Source organism: Oryza sativa, chromosome 10 (genome assembly GCF_034140825.1).
Source record: "Oryza sativa Japonica Group chromosome 10, ASM3414082v1".
In the NCBI taxonomy this organism is placed as follows: Eukaryota; Viridiplantae; Streptophyta; class Magnoliopsida; order Poales; family Poaceae; genus Oryza; species Oryza sativa.
This window is the reverse complement of record NC_089044.1, coordinates 3,306,984-3,319,339: the sequence shown is the minus strand read 5'-3', so window position 1 is coordinate 3,319,339 and position 12,356 is coordinate 3,306,984. Positions and strand designations below refer to the sequence as shown.

Here is a 12,356-nt window from a genome sequence, read left to right as displayed (position 1 = left end):
GCCGACGATGTTAGAAGATTGTTTCAGATATTACAAAGGTTGTCAAGATTGTCAGAAATTTGGAGCAATTCAGCGAGCGCCGGCGTCGGCTATGAATCCCATCATTAAACCATGGCCATTCAGAGGATGGGGAATTGATATGATCGGCATGATTAATCCACCATCGAGTAAAGGACATAAGTTTATATTGGTGGCAACTGATTATTTCATCAAATGGGTAGAGGCGATTCCTTTGAAGAAGGCTGATTCTGGGGATGCAATACAGTTTGTCCAAGAACATATAATCTACCGATTTGGTACTCCTCAGACTATTACGATTGATCAAGGTTCAATCTTTGTGTCTGATAAGTTTGTTCAGTTTGCCGATAGTATGGGTATAAAGTTGTTGAATTCTTCACCGTATTATGCACAAGCTAATGGGCAAGCCGAGGCATCTAACAAAAGTTTGATCAAGTTGATTAAAAGGAAGATTTCTGATTATCCTCGGCAATGGCATACTCGTTTAGCCGAAGCATTGTGGTCTTATCGGATGGCTTGTCATGGATCAATCCAAGTTCCTCCTTATAAGCTTGTTTATGGACATGAAGCTGTTTTACCATGGGAAGTTCGAATCGGCTCAAGAAGAACAGAGTTGCAAAGTGATTTGACAGCCAATGAGTACTATAATCTTATGACCGATGAACGAGAGGATTTGGTTCAGTCGCGATTGCGAGCACTTGCAAAAGTTACTAGGGATAAGGAACGTGTTGCTCGGCATTATAATAAGAAAGTGGTGCCTAAGACTTTTTTGGAAGGTGAGCTTGTGTGGAAATTGATTTTGCCGATTGGAACCCGGGATAGCAAATTTGGCAAGTGGTCACCAAATTAGGAAGGGCCGTTCCAAATACATAAGGTTGTGTCTCAAGGAGCATACATGTTGCAAGGACTCGATGGAGAAGTTTATGGGCGAGCGCTTAATGGCAAATATTTGAAGAAATATTATCCAAGTGTTTGGGTTAACGCATGATCGGCTAGTATTGCCGATACATGATAGCCGATGTATTTGCATCGCCTTGAGATGGCCGATATTGTAATATCGCCCTTAGTTGTTTTATTGTAATCGGTTGTGGTTTGCCGATGTACAATGGCCGATATTGTTATATCGCCCTTAGTGGTTCTATTGTAATCAGTCGTGGTTTGCTGATATACAATGGCCGATATTGTTATATCGCCCTTAGTTGTTTCGTATTTTTATCAATGCTCTTGACATTGTAAAACTAGGGGGGCATATATATATATCACAATACAGTGCAAAATTTTTGAGATTTTTGAGCAAAGCTTACACATCATATTAATCCGAATGTCTTAGCCGATTACAAAATTCCAAGTCATATTACACAAAGATTATTCAGATAAGTATCGCTGGATAGCCGATATAGCTCTTTGCCTAATCTGTTCTACTTCTTCTATGGCTTGGGCATCTTGAGCGTCGGTTCCAGGAATGACCTTCAAAGATTTGGTCATATTAGCAACATTCTTGATAGCTGATTTTAACCTTGCTTTTTGTTCTTCGATAGACTGTGGGAGATCGGCTAACCTCTTGTGCTCTAGATCCAGTTCAGCATTGCATTCTTGAAGTTGTGCTAAGAGTTCGATCTTGCGAGCTTCAAGCCGGTCAATATTGGATTTGATCGGGCCTTTAGATAATTGATCGAGCTTGGCTTTTTCTTCATGAACAAATTGCCGATTGGCCTGGATTGTTGCTTCAATGTCTTTGCGCTCTTGATGCTCGGCTAATCTCAGCTTGGCCTTTTCCAGCTTAAATTGATGTTGCTCAAGATAAACAGCTGTAGTAAGGATATCGGCTAACTCATCGAGGATTTGAGCGTAAACTTCGTGAAGCCGAGTCCTAATTGATCCACAGTCGACTACTAGGCTATCTAGTGATGATGTCTCTAGCCGATGAGAGATATCTTCAAGAGTTTTCTTCACATCATCAGACAAAGGAACTAGAGCCTTGCTAGTAGTGTCAACCTCTGTCTCTTCATCAAGATAATCTCTGATATCAAAAAAGAAAAGATCGGCTAAGACCTGCAGTGATGATTTAAAGAGAGTTAGAGATCAAATAGGCATAGCCGATCTGCATATGTTGGTTATAAGAAATTTACTGGGATAGCTGGAGCAGTTGGTTGAACTTCTTCTTCTATGTGATGACTCCCTACAGCTGATGGGGTCCGATCGCTTGATGCTTGTTGAATAGGAGGGGAAGGAGGTTGAAAATAGACAAGTGTTATATAAAATCGGCTGAGATTAACTAATGAAAGAATTAAGGTTATTGTACCAGTGGAGCTGGTTTAGATGTCATTGGAGCCGATTTCTTCTTCACAGCAGCCTTCCTTTTCTGCAGTTACCAAGTATGTGAGCAATCGGCCATAAAGTGAGATGATTACAAAAGTGGTTATAGAAGGTTTCTTACTCTTGTAAAATGAGTTGGAGCAGAAGGAGTTTGAGGGACCTGCTTAGGTGAAGCCGATGGTGTTCTTTCAGTATCGCTTATTTCGGCTACAGCTTGATCAACATCCTCTCCGATTTCTTCTTCATCCAGAGCTTGTTTAATAGATGGATCTAGGGCAGGCAGATCATCAGCTGGTTTAGCTTTCTTTTTGATCTTCTTCTTTGGAGCTGGGGCTAAAGTATCTACAGCCGATGATCTGGTTTTCCTTTTCTTACCGGCATCGGCTGGTTCTCTGATAAGCCCTTGAAGAAGAGCTGAAGTCTTGGGGGCATCATAGCCGATGACAGGAGGAGATGGCCCACCTCCATTAGGAATTAAGCCTGGGGCGTAGGTGATATCCCTGCCACTGTTGCTTTGACGAGGAGGAGAGGATTCTGTTGTCTAGAAATCAAAGAAAAGATTAGTTAAGATAAATCGGCTAAGCAGTTATTCAAATGAAATCAAGTAAAGTCAAAGGCTTACTTGAGGGACAACATCTGGAAAGAGGTCTGTCATGTACATTGAAGCTGGTTGGTGGAATAGATGCAACTTCTATTCACCCCACCATCTATCAAAGTTTTTGCTCCTAAACATTACTAGCTCTATGTTTTCAATGCTACCCAGTGGAGGTCCTTGAAGGTTGAGCAGTCGATCCATCATTAAAGTTGATGAAATCTCTCCTCGGCATTGGATCTTATCGGCAAAGAATAAGCCGATTGGAAGTTGGCCCAGTCCAAGCTGTCTAGCTGAACTCATTGGATGATAGAATTCGTAAGAGGCTTGGACGTTTCTTCCTTGATGGATGCCGACTGGAAGAATGCATGGGCTGATTGCAGCTATGAAGACTTCTCTGGATGTTTGGAATCTTTCATGATTAATGTCTTCAAATCTGAAATCTGATGGGAGCTCGAGGTTTGCTGAATCTTCATAGGGAAACCAAACTCGAGCATCTTTTTGAAAGCCTTCATAGAAACTGCAGAACCAATCTTTGAGCAGTTCGGCTGATAACTTTGCTCCAGCATCGGCCGGTGTGGATGCGTATTCTCCATATGACATACATCGGCGATGAGTGCATTCTTCGTCATCTTCTATGATCGGCTCTAATCTTGGAAATTCAGCTTCTGTGACGGATGGCCGATTGACGACTTTCATGACATATTAGATTCAACCAAGTCTGTAGCAGCCACCATGGTCCACCTGCTCCGACTACCGAGCCGACAGCTAACTTAGCCGAAGCATTATTCAGCATTTGGTACAAGTAGCCGAGGAGGATTTTGCCTAAAGGAAATTGTTTATTTGCTTCCAAGGCTTCGGCTACAAACTGCCAGTTGGTTGTAGGACCACAGCTTGATCCACAAAAGAGAAATTTCTCTAACCACATTAGCAAAAAGGCTACATGTTCTCGAGGGGTAACTGAACCTTGGCCCATGTATGCTGCAACATAACCTGACCAACCTCCTATACTCTTGGTCTTGAAGTCATATTGGTTTTTTGTGTTCAGACTCATGGGGTTAGCCGATGAAGTGACATCTAGACCCGTGATCATAATGATGACTATGAGAGTTAGGGTCATCGGCCCTTGGTTGAATAAGAAGGCATTGATAGTGTTGGACCAAAAGTAAGAAGCAGCAGCCATTAGAGGTTCTTCTTTGGCTGAGTTTGCTATGGTTAGGTCAAGTGCTTGGCCGATTCCGATTTCGTTCCAGTGAACTCGTTTGCTAGCTGACATACGCTTGAACCATGTAATCCAACTTTTCTCGGGTGAAGTTTTTTCTAGAGACGGCCAAGATTTAAAGGTGTTCTTCCAATGACCTAGATCTGGATTGGATAGTCTGAAAGGAATCCTATTGGTTTCACCGATGATGAACTCAGTGGGGTCAGGGTTGCCGACTGGGCCGAGAAAGTAGTGGTTTTCATGTGACAAGCTTGGAACTGCGACTAAATTGGAGAGATGCTACAAGTTCAAAGTAACCGAGAAAAAGAAAGCAGTATGAGGCGAGAGAAAACCGATCTAATGATGAAAAGGGGGATCTAGCCGATGGGGACTTACCTCAGCGTATTTGGCCGATGGTGCGGCAGATGGGCTCGCGGAGGTTGACATCGTCGCAGGCGGAGATCTGGCTGGGGATGGAGTCGCCTGGGAATTGCCTTGCGCATTGGAGGAATCGCCGGAGAGAGAGAGGGTAAAGTTTCGCTTAAGCGGTGAAAACGGAAGTCACGGTGTGAGATTTCTCGGGGATAACGGTTAGTATTTAAAGCACTAGAGTAACGGTTGGGAAAACGGTAGAGTGCGAAACTTGCTTGGAGTCGATACACGGCAAATCCGGAACATTATCAAATATCCCGGACTTGGGGGGCATGTGTTAACGACCAAATTTGGTAATATCAGCATGGGAGATGAAAATGGATCGAAGCGGAATCGAAGATAAGGGTTGTTGCGGAAACAGAGTAAGAATCAGCTGGAGTCCGGATCGGCTACGATTGAGATCGGCTAAGTCTGAGTCAGACTGTGTTAAGTGATACAGCCGATTCCGATAATATGACTTGTGTACGACATCGGGTTCGAATTGATGTGCTTCAAGATGATTGCCACGCATGGATAGAGTCCTGGGAAGGCAATTGTATCTATTAATTAGGATATTTTATGTAAATTCCTTAGAGATAAATGTGGGCAAAAGTCTGCCGCAAAAACTTATGGTATCTTAGAGTTTGTTAGGGATAAGAGTCGTGTCCAATATGGACATATCTTATAATTCTCGGGTATAAATAGGCCCCGAGCCCTATGTAATGGATAACACACACGTTCAATACAATTTCGGCGCATCGCCACCCTTTTTGCTTTAGTTTTATTTCAACGAGTTCTTGCTTTCGGGTTGAGCTGCATCGGTTTCGATCTTCAACAAGAGGTAAAACTTGTTATGGCGGTTTGTGTTCTTGAGATTAGTGCTTCCATCCTTATGATACTCTAGTCTTGTTTACGTAATTCGTCGAGTTATCATATATCTTGCATAATCCTTGACGATATCATCATCTAACCTACAATCGGCTAACATCTGTTACCAGAAGGCAGCCGATTAGGTTAAATAACGACGTTGGCTTAGATTATATGAGATATCCACCACTCTATGAAACATCCAGCGGCTTGATTGTCTAGATATTGTTCTTCTTTTCATACTTAATGCTGTATCAGTTGAGTTTGATCTATTAAGTCGTGCTTAGAATTTCAATATCTAGCCTGCCTACTGGTTGCCGATTAGGGTAGTATCGGAGTTTCAGCCGATCTTACCTGATCTAACTGCTTTTATCCTATATGATCGTTTGACATGTTAGATCTGCCCTTTATGTTAAGATCTTGTTGCATTTAAGTATATTAGGCTTCTGTTTGGTATATTCTACTTGCTTTAATATCTTAATACGAAGTGGTATCGGGGTATTAGCCGATACATGCTAGATCTATTTCATCGGCTATGCTATGAATATATATATATATATATAATCTCATTAATAATATATATTTCGATTTAAGTGATTTATACTGTCTCGGCAAGGTGACCGATCTATCCCAATCACTTGATTCAAGTATATATCGATATAAGGATTATATATTATTGATGTCTACAGCCGATCGAGTAGATTTAGTTCTGATTTGTTTACTTAACACTTGCCGATCGATTTACATATGACATCGGCTCAAAGATAAATGATACGTCATCGGCATTTAGCCGATCGGCTATCATTTATGGATTTAATTTCGGTTTCTTTGTCTTTGTTTCTTGTTGATTGCAGGATCAAATCAACTGGCACGCTCACACATCCGAAGGCGAGTTTTGGACCTGCACTGGAGTTAAGCAGATCTCCCAGGCCTCGTGTTTTCTGTCAATAGCCGCAGAGGCTTTGGTGGCTCGTCGCGCGGAGGAGCTGCGGCTTCGAGAGGAGGCGTGCTGTCACGCCCGGAATTTCTATCCAAAATTCCAAACGCTTACATGTGTGTGAACCCTCATCCAGGAATCAGCCGAGGCACACAATAACAAATTGATAATAGAGTACAATTATTACTCTAATTAATAAGCGAATAAAATGTCATTACAGAGGTAGATAGTTCCTCTCAATCAATAAAGATCTAAGCAGCGGAAAATAAAATAAACGGCGCAGACGGCTCCACTCCACAGGCAGCTTGACCAAGGCTACACCTAATCCTCCACACCATCAGCTTCACTGTAGAACTCTTCCTCTGATGAATGATTGCAAGGTGAGTATATGACATACTCAGCAAGCCACGCAGCAAATATGCAAGTGCACAGGATAACAAAGGATGGCATAATAGGGTTTCATTTGCAGAAGCAGCATTTAGCAAACATTTCAGAATTTAATAAAACAGTTAAGTATTAGACAATGTTAATCCAACGCTATACAACATACCCGGTTGCATAGGCCCAACCATTCTGAACAACCATCCCGGCTGCACAGTTCTATCTCCAAACCAGGAATATACCATTCCAAACCAGGAGCTAATCAGATTATTACCAATTATAGCATCATTTACTATGGTGAGAAGTGTGAGACTAATCACGAAGGACATTGTTAGACCCGCCCATAACCGCGGGCACGGCTATTCGAATAGTTTTACTCTGATCAGAGGTGTACCACTGTACCCACAAGACACAACCCCACATCATGTCACCATGTGCCTCAATACCACCACGGTACCTCGGAAAGGAGTTGTGACAATACCCCTTGCATAACACAATCCACCGCAGCGCACCTTCCTGGATCATAATCACCCCCTTATAAACAAGGCATGGACTCCCCAGCGACCCCCGTGGGCTTATCTCCGCCACTTCTCAGTCTGGTGCCCCGCAATGAACCATGCTATACAAAAGGTAAAGCCGTTGCCCATGCTGGCTTGTGGCTGGCACGGTTAATGTTTCACAACCGAAACTCATGAACCGGTCCTTAATTGTCATGAGCACGACCATCAAAACCATGTGCTCACAACCCACCATTATCAGGTTTTAGTTGGCACATTAATTAATTAACCAATCACGATTGACCATCGTGAACTATTATTAAGCCATCATTAAGTAATAGTGATTCATAAGTTATCCCAAAAGTGAGCTAATGTTTCTAAGCAGGGCTAAGCAATTATATCTAATATCTAGTTGAACCAATATAAATAAAGCTCAACTAGTCAAATTATAATAACCCAAGGTATCAAGGAATAAAGTAATCAAGAACAAAAGGGCTATAACAAACAATAGGTTAATTCCACCCAATGACATTCGAAAATAAATGCAATAGTTGAAAAGAAACAGTAGCTTTAAACGGGATCAACATGCTCAAAGGGTTGTTTGGGATCTGTTTGGCTTGCCTTGCTGGCCTTGGAACTCTTCAAATTCTTCTTCTGCAAAAACGGACTCTCCGTAAACGACGGAATCTAAACAGAAAGAAGCAAAATCACCAAAACAGCACATAAACAAACATGAACAGTACATGTGGATATTTTTAGCATGTAGATCTCAATTTTAGAAAAATTTAGAGACTTGAACCAACTAAATCGGAGCTAAGATGAATTACTTATGAATTTTTGAAGATTTTAATTGAATTATGACGCAATAATGAATTATTTTTGAAAAGGAAAAGAAGGATTATTGCGTCAGCGGGCTAGGGTTTCGGTGGACCGGGCGCACGGCGGCGGTTCACGCGAACGGACGGCCGAGATCGACTTGATCTAAAACGGACGGCCGAGATCGAACGGTCCACGACCGGCTCACAGCGAACGGCCCCGATGACCTCGGCGATGACGTCACCACCGGCGGCGGCGGCTCGGACGGCTCGGACGGCGCACGCTCGCCGGCGAACGGCGGTGCTTCAGCACGAACGGAGGGCACCAACGGGTAGCGGACAGCACGGCGATCTCACCGGCGACCAAAGCGACGGCGGAAGACCAACGGACGGCGACGGCGACGAGGTTGAAACGGCGGCGCTCTTCGGCTTGACGACGGCGACGGTGCTCTGGTGGTCTTTGGCGGTGGCGAAGCGGCGGACGAGGACGGCGACGACTTGGCGACCCCGACGGCGGTCTTCCCGAGCGACGACAATGACTGGAACGGCGGGGGCGCACGGCTGGAGCGACGGCGGCGACGGCGACGCTAGGGCACACGGCGCTAGGGCGTTTCCGACGACGAGAGGCGAAGGCGAAGGCGGCGACGGGTAGAGGAGACACCGGGGAACCTTTTAAAGGGGCTCGGAGGCGACGGCGAAGGCCCACGGCAGCTGGCGACGAGAAGGAAGGTTTAGGGTTCGAAGGAAAGAGGCCGATCCGAATCGAACTCGATTCCACGAACTTCCAAAACGAATTAGCCGATGTTTCCAAAGGAGAAAAGGTAGAGGAGATCTCGAGGATCATTTCCCCTCTTTTGATTCGGCCGAAGAAGGAAAGGAACGGCCGGATTTGGAAGGGAACAGCGGCGGCGCGAAACTAGGGTTTCGGGCGGCGGCGGCCGGAGGTTGACGACGACCCTGATAGGTGGGCCCCACCTGTCAGCGGGCGGACGCGCGCGCGCGGCGGCGGACTGGGCCGGACTGGGCCGAGGAGAGAGAGAAAGGACTTGGGCCGACTTTCGGCCCAAAGCCAAAAGAGACTTTTTAAAACCTTTTTCAATTTAAATTATTTCTTAAATGCAATTCCATTTATTAAAAATACTTCCTTAGCTCAAATAAATCCCAGAAAAATCTAGGAATTATAGAATTAAGCAAAGTATTTAATGAAATTTTATTTGGCCCCATTTTATATTGGAATTTATTAATTAAAATTAAATCTTCTCTTCTAGGCTTTTAAAATAAATTCTAAAAATTCCATTTAAACAACAATTTATATATTTTGAATTTTCAGGGTGTGACAAACCTACCCCCCTTAAACAGAATCTCGTCCTCGAGATTCGGAAGAACTGGCGAACAAATGCGGATGAGCTGACTTCAATTCATCTTCTCGTTCCCAAGTTGATTCTTCTTCCGAGTGATTACTCCATTGGACTTTGCAAAAGCAGATAACTCGATTTCTGGTTCTTCTCTCATCTATTTCCAAAATACGGATTGGTTTCTCAACATAGGTCAGATCCTCTTGAACTTCTATCTGTTCATGATTAGCTTCTTCGGTAGGTACCCTTAAACACTTTTTCAGTTGCGACACATGGAACACATTATGGACTCCTGCCAAAGATTGAGGTAACTCCAACTGATAAGCAACCTCTCCTCTTCGACTGACAATCTTATAAGGTCCTACAAAACGCGGTGCCAATTTTCCGTTGGTGTGAAAATGATGAACTCCTCGAAGAGGCGTGACACGAAGATACACATAATCTCCTTCTTCAAAACTCAAATCTCTGCGGCGATTATCGGCATAACTCTTATGACGAGACTGGGCCACTCGCAATCTTTCTTGAATGATTTTCACCTTTTCTTCTGCTTCCCTTAGGATATCCGTCCCGAAAACCTGACGTTCTCCCGCTTGATCCCACAAAAGCGGAGTGCGGCACTTCCGACCATACAGTGCTTCGTACGGAGCCATCTGAAGACTAGCTTGATAACTGTTGTTGTACGAAAATTCTGCATAAGGTAGATTCTTATCCCAACTTCCACCGAAGTCTAAAGCACAAGCTCTCAACATGTCTTCCAAAATCTGATTCACCCTTTCGGTTTGTCTGTCTGTCTGCGGATGATAAGCAGTACTAAAGTTCAGCTTAGAACCCATCTCTTCCTGAAGTTTCTTCCAAAAATTTGAAGTAAACTGACTGCCTCGATCGGACACTATTTTCTTAGGGACGCCATGCAAACACACAATCCTTGCCATATACAATTCCGCCAACCGACTCCCGGAATATGTTGTCTTTACTGGGATGAAATGAGCCACTTTGGTAAGTCTGTCGACTATCACCCAAATAGAGTCATGGCCCGATGATGTTCTGGGTAAACCAGTGATAAAATCCATACCGATTTCTTCCCATTTCCATTCAGGAATCTTCAAAGGCTGCAACAAACCGGCGGGTTTCTGATGTTCTGCCTTGACTCGCTGACAAACATCACATACTGCTACATATTCTGCGATTTCACGCTTCATACATGCCCACCAAAATCTTTCCTTGAGATCCTGGTACATCTTGGTACTACCAGGGTGAATGGAGTATAAAGTATCATGAGCTTCTTTCAGAATTGCATCTTTTAAATCTTTGTTGTTGGGGACGCAGATTCTCTCACCCAACCATACAGTTCCTTGCTCATCTTCCAAGAAACCAATAGCTTTTCCTCTTCTCATATTCTTCTTGATTTCTTGAATATCATGATCATTAATTTGGGCTTCTCTAACTTGATCAATTAGAGTGGGCTTCGCTTCTAAGGCTGCAACGAAACCTCTGTCAGAATAGAAATTCAAGAAGTACCATTTCTGGCCAATCTTATCCTGTTAGAATCCAAAGACCTTGATGTCATCCTAGGGATGGACTGGTTAGCCAGATATAAAGGTGTGATAGACTGTGCTAACAGAAAAGTAATTCTCACCAGCAATGATGGTCGAGTTGTAACTGTTCATGCATTGTCTTCTGAGTCTTTAAGGTCAAGACTGAACCAAATAACTTTGGAAGAGATTCCTATAGTCCGGGAGTATCCCGATGTGTTCCCCGATGATTTACCTGGTATGCCGCCTAAAAGGGATATAGAGTTCAGAATAGATTTGGTACCGGGAACAACTCCGATCCATAAGAGACCTTATAGAATGCCAGCCAATGAGTTGGCAGAAGTCAAAAGGCAAGTAGACGATTTGCTTCAGAAAGGATACATCAGACCGAGTTCATCTCCATGGGGAGCTCCGGTTATTTTTGTGGAAAAGAAAGACCATACCCAGAGGATGTGTGTGGACTATCGTGCCCTAAATGATGTGATTATCAAGAATAAGTATCCGCTACCCAGAATTGATGATTTGTTTGATCAGCTTAAAGGTGCCACCGTTTTCTCCAAGATAGATCTTCGATCAGGGTATCATCAGTTGAGAATCAAAGAGGAAGATATACCTAAGACAGCTTTTACCACTAGGTATGGGTTGTTCGAATGTACTGTTATGTCTTTTGGACTTACCAATGCTCCTGCTTTCTTCATGAACTTGATGAATATGGTGTTTATGGAATATCTAGACAAGTTCGTGGTGGTCTTTATTGATGATATTCTTATCTACTCCCGAACCAAAGAAGAACATGAAGAACATCTTCGCCTTGCACTAGAGAAGCTACGAGAACATCAACTGTATGCTAAGTTTAGCAAGTGTGAATTTTGGTTGTCTGAAGTGAAGTTCCTTGGTCACGTCATCTCAGCCGGAGGAGTTGCCGTCGATCCTAGTAATGTGGAATCCATAACCAACTGGAAACAACCAAAGACAGTTTCAGAGATTCGCAGTTTCCTAGGCCTCGCAGGTTATTATCGGAGGTTTATAGAAAATTTTTCCAAGATTGCTAAGCCCATGACACGACTGCTTCAGAAAGATGTGAAGTACAAGTGGTCGGAAGAATGTGAGCAGAGTTTTCAAGAGTTGAAGAATCGCTTGATATCAGCTCCTATTTTGATTTTACCTGATCCAAAGAAGGGTTTTCAAGTGTATTGCGATGCATCCAAACTTGGGTTAGGTTGTGTTCTGATGCAAGATGGGAAGGTGGTTGCCTATGCATCTCGTCAGTTACGTCCGCATGAGAAGAACTACCCTACTCATGAACTTGAGTTAGCTGCAGTAGTTCATGCGTTGAAGATTTGGCGTCATTATCTTTTCGGTACTCGTACAGAGGTGTACACCGATCACAAGAGTTTAAAGTATATCTTTACTCAGCCGGATCTGAACATGAGA

General features: G+C 43.5%; 1 pseudogene; it reads right to left on the bottom strand.

Annotated features, from left to right (window-relative positions):
• Positions 1-1,445: 1,445 nt before the first annotated feature.
• On the bottom strand, positions 1,446-4,574 carry LOC136353702 (uncharacterized; annotated as a pseudogene).
• Positions 4,575-12,356: the final 7,782 nt, after the last annotated feature.